An 8,219-nucleotide genomic window follows, 5' to 3' on the forward strand; every position below is an offset into this window, starting at 1 on the left:
GACAGTTCCAATGCTTTCTCTGCTGGTGGGCATACAATTAGGAGATTTAGCATAAAATTGGCAGATAGTTGACCAGGCACTCTATGAGTAGGAGCATCCTGTATGCTTCTGATGCCATGTGCCCAAATGACTGTAACAAAAAGGAGATCGAACAGCTCTCAAGAATATAGAGGGGGAGGGGCACCTGGGTGGCTCATTCGGTTTAGATGATTCATGAGTTCGAGCCCCATGTCGGGCTCAAGTTGACAGGATTTTCTTTCTCCCTCTTTCTCTGACCCTCCAATATTTGTACTTGCTCTTTCTCTCTCTCTCAAAATAAACAAATAAACATTAAAAAAAAGAGTATGGAGGGGGAAAGAACTTGTCTTCTTAGATGTATGGATTTGAGATGGACAAAGGTTTTTTTTAAAAAAAAAAGTATAGTTTTTTATTTAAAGAAAATATTTACTGTTTGGGGATGCTTCTTATACAATAACAAAAATTAAACATGAATTCTTAAAATGTTTATTATTTTCATACCCCACAGCAAATATAAAAGATTTTCAAGTAAATTTGACTAGTAAATATTTAATTGTCTTAAAGATTATACCTTTAAATTTGCCAAGCATGAATATTTTATGGGTAGATTAAATTCTATAAAGTCAATTATTAATGTCCCTAAAATAACAAAATTACTTCAGGTTAATAAAAATGCCAGAAAATTAAATATTGCATATATCTACATTTCTGCCAAATGTCTATTAACAGAACATGAATAAAAAGAATACATGCAACTTGTTTCCTTATACATCCCACCCCATCCCCACCTTGACTTTCCTCATGTGGGTATAAAAATTTTCAGCCATCTCTGGTTCTTAATTCTCCATCATGTTTGTGGTAATTCTTAACCTGGGGTACATGGGCAGAGATTCATGGATGGGCTCCAATGAGCTTGTGCTGCCCTGAAATTATATGAAAAATCTTGGGTCTTATATGCTTTTTGATGGTGTTGAGGAAGGGGATTCTGGTTGTTACCAGTTTCTCAAAAGCATCCATTTTTTTAAAGAACAAAAGAGTCCATGAACTACTAGTCAGCATTTTGGATCAGTTGGGACCTGGCCTGGGGTCCCTCCCAACAGGAGGTACTTTTAGTGGGTGTTCGGTTATAGTAGGAGTGGGAGCTAGACCAGCAGCAACTGAGCTGACTGGTCTCGTGACTCACGAGAGAGACGAGACACCTGGGAAATGGGCCTTGTGATTCTGTCTTGGTTTTGGGACTTGGCTGCCAAAATGTCCCTGCTCTTCCTCAAAATAAACAAAGAAAAGCCATCACATTCCTGTGCCTTCCAGGTTCAATCTGGCACTTTGAACTGTGTTTTTAAGTGACAAAAACCAGGTCTTAATCCTTTAGTTTTCCTCTCCCCCTGGCAGGTCCAAGATATCCTGTGATAAGGATAAGCTTAGGGGAGGGCTGAAGAGGCAGTGATCCAGGCCACTTGCTGCTGGTGGCAAGGAATCAGGTTGGATGGATTCTCATTTAGTTCCATAGAATTCCTGTACCTCACAGGACTGGCTTGGCTTAAACTGATGCTCAGCCTCTGAAAGTCCTAGGTTAAGAGGGGTCTTGAGAGCTAAGAGCATCTGGGACTTTAGCTAGTATCAGAAAGTTGTTGGAGAGCTTGTTCAAAACAGATTTCTTGGATCATCCCTACAGATTCTGATTCAGTAGGTCTGGGGTGGAATCCTGGAATTGTTCTGTTTGTTTTTTAGATCAGTGTCTCCAAGTGATTTTGAGAAAGGGGCTATAAAGAGTTCTGCTTTTTCGAATGTTGAGAGCTTGGATGAAGAGAAGGACATCTGGGCCCTCAGACATTCTGTCCTCTATGAGTTGACTCTGTTGAGTCTGGGTACTCTCCTTATCTCTAGAGAATGGCCTTAGAGGGGAACCCTGGGTCTGTTTTGTTTCTCGACAGATGTGATGCAAGGACAGGGGTGACTTGGGTCTCGGTGCCATGGCTCCCTTAGTCTTGGCAGATGGGAAGCCACTGCTTAGCCCTGTCACCTCCAGTATTTCTCCCCAGCCAAGGGCTTGTATCCCCTAAAAGAGCTATGAGTGGGGGTTGAAACATCTTGGTTAATTCAATAACCAAGAATTGTCTTTTGGAGGCTGTGTGTTTCCAAGCCCCTAACCCCACCAAAGTTGTGCATTGGAGCTCTGAAGAAGACAATATCCAAAGTGGCAGTTGCTGTAGCCTTCTTGCTGGTAGGAGGCAGAGTAGTATAGTGGAGAAGCATCCATCTGGGAGTAGTAAGTTATTCATTCACTCATTTCTCCATTCACTCAACAAATACTGTATTGCTTACCATACGCTAAGCACTGTGTTAGGTGCTGGGATTCAAGAATGAACGAGACATTGTGCTTTCATGGAATTCTTACTCTGGTCAGAGTGAAAGACATTAAAAAATGGTTTTAAAATTTCTACATAGGAGGGAATATTGGAGCTTTAATCTGGTTTTAAGAGAAAGGGAGTGGCATAGAGAGTTGTCTTGAAGGTGATTTTGTACTGCAAAATGACATCTCTCACATTATCTGTTTGTTTGGGGTAGATGGTGAAGAAGAGCTGATGGAGAATGTCAAGTGGTCAAAGACACCTCCCTCCCAGCATAACACAAAGCTACCCCTCTGTGCCAACATCAGAGAGTAAACAAATCATTATCTAATTCATTTACTCAGTCAATCAATCAATCAAGTGATTAGTTAATGACAGCCATAGTGCAAAGAAGTATAAGGCCTTGTGGGAGCTCACAAAAAGGATAATTAGTCTGGGGTAGGGCATGAGCGAAAGATTTCTAAAACAAGTAACTTTGAAGCTGACACCAGAAAAAAAAGGTAAGAATGGGTGTGGAAGGAGCGGTGAGTTGGGGCCCAGCCAGGGTGGCTGAAGCTGAGGTAACATGGGGAAAAGTATCCCCATGAAGTTAGAGAGAAGCAGGATGAGAGCCTACAGGGACTTAGGGAGTTGTTTTTTTTTTTTTTCTTTCTACTTGTCGGTATGTGATCTTGAGTAAGTTTCCTGATTTCTCGTCTGTAAAATGGGGGGACAGAGCCAACCTGACAAGGCCATGGCAAAGATGAAAAGTTGCTTTGTAAAACATAGTCTTACAGAAACAAAATTATTATGGCTGCTCAGTGTCTAGTAACTCACTTGAAAATGACAGACTGGTTTTGGCAAGAGCCCAGATGGGACCCTCCTTAGCTCTTCAAAAACCTCTCTGTGTAGGAAAGGAAACAAGTCTCTTCTGTTCCATCAACCCTGGCTCTCTTGGCCATGCCTCTTCAGACCCTTCTCTGGGCTCAGCCAGAGCCGACATTTTCTCCAACAGGCTGTCTAGCTTCTAGAAGTTTCTCAGTTTCTGGGTGTGCCATCACTTTCATTTACTCTTGTGGTTTTTCTGACAATGAATTCTAGCCCATGTGTTTTGTTGATTTTCAGAAAGTAAGTTTGAGGGATGCCTGGGTGGCTCAGCAGTTTGAATATTCAACTCTTGATTTCAGCTCAGATCATGATCTCAGTGTTGTGGGATTGAGCCCCGTGTCAGGCTCCACACTCAGTGGATTCTCTCTCTCTCTCTCTCTCTCTCTCTCTGGCCCTCTCCCCTGCTCATGCTCTCTCTCTCTCTCTCAAATAAAAAAAATAATTAAAAAGTAAGTTTGAGAACAGCAACCTGTGGTTAGATAAACATTCATTTTTTATCTCAGTAGCTTTATATTAATGGAATCTCTACAGATGGATGAATCAACATGACATTTGACAATGGTGTCACTGAACAGGAAGTATACCTAGCACTTATTTCAGTTGTATACATGAAGTACTACATGGTTCACAAATGGTCAGTGCAGAATCTGTGGGGAAATGAAGATCTGTCTACTCTTTACTCCTCTGGTCATTGTCTGCTTTTTAAAAGTTGGGTGAATACGCATAAGCAAAATTCCTAGATTGAACGTGATTATCTGCCCTTAAGATGTTATTGTCAACTTTACAATAGTTGATACAACACCTCTCTTCCCAAGGATAGGTACATCCCCACATTAGCACTTCTTCTTGATTGCATATATGTTTATTAAAATTTAGTCAGGGAGGAGATTTCTCTGACTCAATAAACGAGACACTGGAAAAATTTCTGGGCTGGGAGTCAGAGGTTTTGAGTTCTAATTATGGCTTAGCCACATGCTAGCTGTGTGACATTATATGAAACGGACAAATGGTGTCTTATAAAAAAAGAGGTTTGTTTATTAACTTTTAAATGACAAGAAAGCTGAAACCAGGAAGTTATTGCCTAGATTTCAGCCGCCAGTAAATGATGTCATCCAGGACCAGGTTCCTTGGGTCTTTTCCTTTCATAGCCCTTATCATGTGGCCCTTTTATCCTCATGCTTATAGCTTTATTGTCACAAGATGCCCATCCCGGCTTCAGACCCCATGGCTACTCAGGCATGATGAACAGGAAAGGATAGTACGTCCACATCTGGCTTACTTTAAAAACAAAGCAGAGGATTTGCAAGAACGTCTCAGGACTGTTATGTAGTCACTCATAGCAGCAGGGAGGATATTTAGTTGTGTCACCTTGTGAAGTGGAACGTAGCAAGGGAGGAGAGCTTGCAAGTGCCTATAGGCTTAATCAAGGGGCAGCCTCTGCCCCGGAGTTTTTGGACCATTTATATTGTTTCGGACGTCAGTTTCCTCAGTTTTAAAGTGAGGTGGTTTAACCAGAATGTGGATGGTCTCTGGGGTTCCCTTAGTTCAAAACCAGGAATTCTCAAACTTATTATTATTTTTAGGTAATTCTTACATTTGAATGTATATGCAGATCACCTGGAGAGCTTGTTAAAATGCAAATTCTGGTGACGGGTGGGGGTATGAAGCCTGAGATTCAGTTTTACTGACATAGGAGTTTAAGGCGTACAGCATAGTGACTTGACATACATATATTGCGAAACGATTATCACAGTGAGTTTAGGTAATATGCATCGCCTCATGAAATTCTGCATTTCCAACAGGCTCCCAAGTGATGGGGATGCTGCTGGACCACACTTTGATTTGCAAGGTTCTAAAGGTCTATGAGTTGATATTTTGCTGCTTTTCTCAGTGGACAAGCCAGCTTAAGGCAAACACCATACAAAGTTCGTAAGTTGCCTAGAATGACTCTGAATTCACAGAAATGTTTCTTCCAGCAGTAAGTGTGCACATTCTTACTGATTTTTCAGCATTTCCAGATCTAGAGGAGGTAAGAGCTAGAGTCTCAGTCTTAGAGAATAAGGTCGAGGAAAGGACTTTTCTAATCCTCACAGGAACCCTGTGAGGCCAGTGTGATTGCTCTCGTCTCACAAATGAGGAATCTGAGAGGGAGAGACTCAGTGAGGTGAAATTACTTTCTGAAGGTCATACAGTTGGTAGTTGACAGGATTTCGATTCTAAGCCAGATCTCTGATTTCGAGGTCTGTGTGTTTTCCGTCTCTCCATGCTGACCCTTGCAGAGGCCCACACGTGAGAGGCGCTAAGGACAAATACAAAACAGCCCACAGTTGAGTGATAATTAGCTTGTTTCAGACCTGCCCATGCTGATTAGCATCCATTTGCCCTCCCAGATCCCTTCTCTACAACCCCAGGGAGACTACCTCTACCTAGGCCCTGGCCTCCAGTTGGATCCGGCCAATGGGAACCACCTCCAAGAGACTGCTGGAGTGGAAGAGACAGAGGTGGGATATTGGTTCACTCCCTGTCCCCGTGGTTTCTTTACTTCAAGGCCATGACTTAGGTGGCCTCTTCTTGGCCTTTCCCTGGTTTTCGGTAACTGCTTCCTCCCCTTGTCTCCTCAGGCCTGGGGGATAGTTGCTTCCCCTGTTGCTAGATCCCTGGGTTGCTTTGTGTTTCCCTTAACCTTGCCTACACCTCCATAAATAGTCCCTTTGGCTGCCTTCTTGAGGCGCTACCCGATGAGATCATGACTCGCTGACTCATTTCTTAAAAGTTTTCAGGTGGTGGCAGATAGCAGTAAGCAGTAACAAAGTTGGTGGAAGATCTGGGTTGGGGGGGGGCTCCAATAGTCAGGACTTGGAGAGAAGGCAGGGCTTCAGCTGGGGAGGGTTTGTGGACAATGGAGAGAAAATATTTAGGAAGAGCTTCCGGCAAAGTCAAGGATTGGAGGGGCATGGGGATCTGCCACCATTTGGGAATCAATCAGAAAGTAAGTGGCCTGGGGTGACACCAAATAAGGGTGGGTTATAGTAACAGTGGTAACATCATTATGTGCTATGTGTCATTGTGGCCTAAGTGCTTTACTTGAACTAACTCATTTAATCTTTGGCAGCCTCTGAGTCACCTCATTTTTAGAGGGGAGGAGGAAACTGAACCATGGAGAAATTACAAACTTGTTCCGGGTCACCCAGCTATGGAGTGGCCAGGATTTGACTCTTTGTGGTCTAGTTCTGAGCCTCCCTCAGAACTCTTAAGCTGTGCTGAGGCACAGATTCCACTGAGTGTTTTGGAGACAGGATGACATCTGAAGAAAATAGTATTAAAGGGGCAGAGCCTAGATGTGTGGGGTAGAAGGCATGCTGGGAGGGAAGAACAGAGGAATCTAATGTGCCCTACATGGAGCCGTCAGCTTAGCACAGCTCTGGGTCACGTGTGGGAGTCCACATCCTGCCCTTTTCTGGGTGTGATGACAGAACTTCTGTCTTTCCTTTTTGTAGTCCTAGGTCGAAATCATTTGGTTCTCCCAGGGGCAGGGAAATGGAAGGGGCCTGGTGGTCAGGATGCTGGGAGCAGCCCCCAGTTGCCACAGACAGAAAAACCTGGAGAAGGAGAGGTTCCCCCACCCTACACCTCTGCATCATTGTGGATTGAAAAAGAGCACATCAGGATTTAGCATAATTATTTTTGTTCTTAATCTGCTCACTGAGGAATTTCTTTAGCAGCTAAGATAGCTCCAATGGCCCTATTTATTCTCTATTTTCCATGTGGAAATATTGATTTAACCTGAGTCTGATTTTTCCTCCTCTAGAAACTGGTGGTAATGAAAGCCACCAGACATGTAATGTGCACACATATGAGGGCCCATGACACAGAGACTTACCTTCGGCAGGTGCTCACAAATACTAGTGGAAATTCTCCTTTCTCCTAATTCACCTTACTTCTGTCAAAAGATAAACTGAGGCATATTAAAAAAATTTAAGAGTTTATATGAGCAAAAATCGATTTCAGTGGGCAGCACCAAACCAGAAGTGCTCTACCAGCAGGAGCTGGGGCCGTGGGGACTTTTATAGAGACAAGGCAGAAGCAAAGGAAGGACATTTTTGGCTCTAACTTAACATCTAGTTTGCTGTTTGTGATCGGTTGTCCTTAGGTTTCAATTTTGTAACCTTGAGGCATTTATAGGCTTAGGTTTTGGTTTGCTTACTAGGCCAGCACGGCATTAGAGCCACCTAGACTAATGGCCTCCTTGTTTAATTAGTTGATCACTTTCTTCCATTTAAAGTCATTACAAAGGGGCGCCTGGGTGGCTCAGTTGATTGAGCGTCTGACTTCAGCTCAGGTCATGATCTCGCCATCCCTGAGTTCAGGCCTTGCATCGGCCCTGTGCTGACAACTCAGAGCCTGGAGCCTGTTTCAGATTCTGTCTCCCTCTCTTTCTGCCCCTCCCCCACTCTGTCCCTCTCTCTCTGAAAAATGGATAAACCTTAAAAAAAAATTTAAAGTCATTATGAAATGATAATAAGTGCGTTAGAGGGTTTTTTTTTCTCCCTGCCTTCCTTCTCCTTTTCTTCCGCCCTCCCTCCCTTGCAACTTTATTGTGAAAAATTTCATACACACATAAAAGTAAAGGGACAGTGAAATGCACCTTCATCATCATCTAAATTTAACAGTGTTCCACAGCTTGCCATATTTAGTTTCTCTATTTTATTTTTGCTGAAGTATTTTAAAATAATACCAAATGTTATAAATTTTACCTCAAATACTTGAGTGTGCATTTCTAAAATATAGGAATCTTTTTTTTACACCATGACACCGATCTACCTAACAAAATTAACAGTAACTTCTTACTAGCAAGTCCTACCCAAACCGTATTTGACTATGTTCAAGGCCAACATAATCTTTTTTGTATTTGGTTTGATTGAATCAAAATCCCAACACGGTGAGGAGCTACAAAGGGACAGAAACCAGCTACAGTTTACAGTT

General features: G+C 42.7%; 1 pseudogene; it reads left to right on the forward strand.

Annotated features, from left to right (window-relative positions):
- LOC125168122 (60S ribosomal protein L17-like) overlaps positions 1 to 7,164 on the forward strand; it is a 48,059-nt pseudogene extending 40,895 nt beyond the window's left edge.
- The last annotated feature ends 1,055 nt before the right edge of the window (positions 7,165 to 8,219 follow it).

This window comes from Prionailurus viverrinus, chromosome B3, assembly GCF_022837055.1.
Source record: "Prionailurus viverrinus isolate Anna chromosome B3, UM_Priviv_1.0, whole genome shotgun sequence".
Lineage (NCBI taxonomy): Eukaryota > Metazoa > Chordata > Mammalia > Carnivora > Felidae > Prionailurus > Prionailurus viverrinus.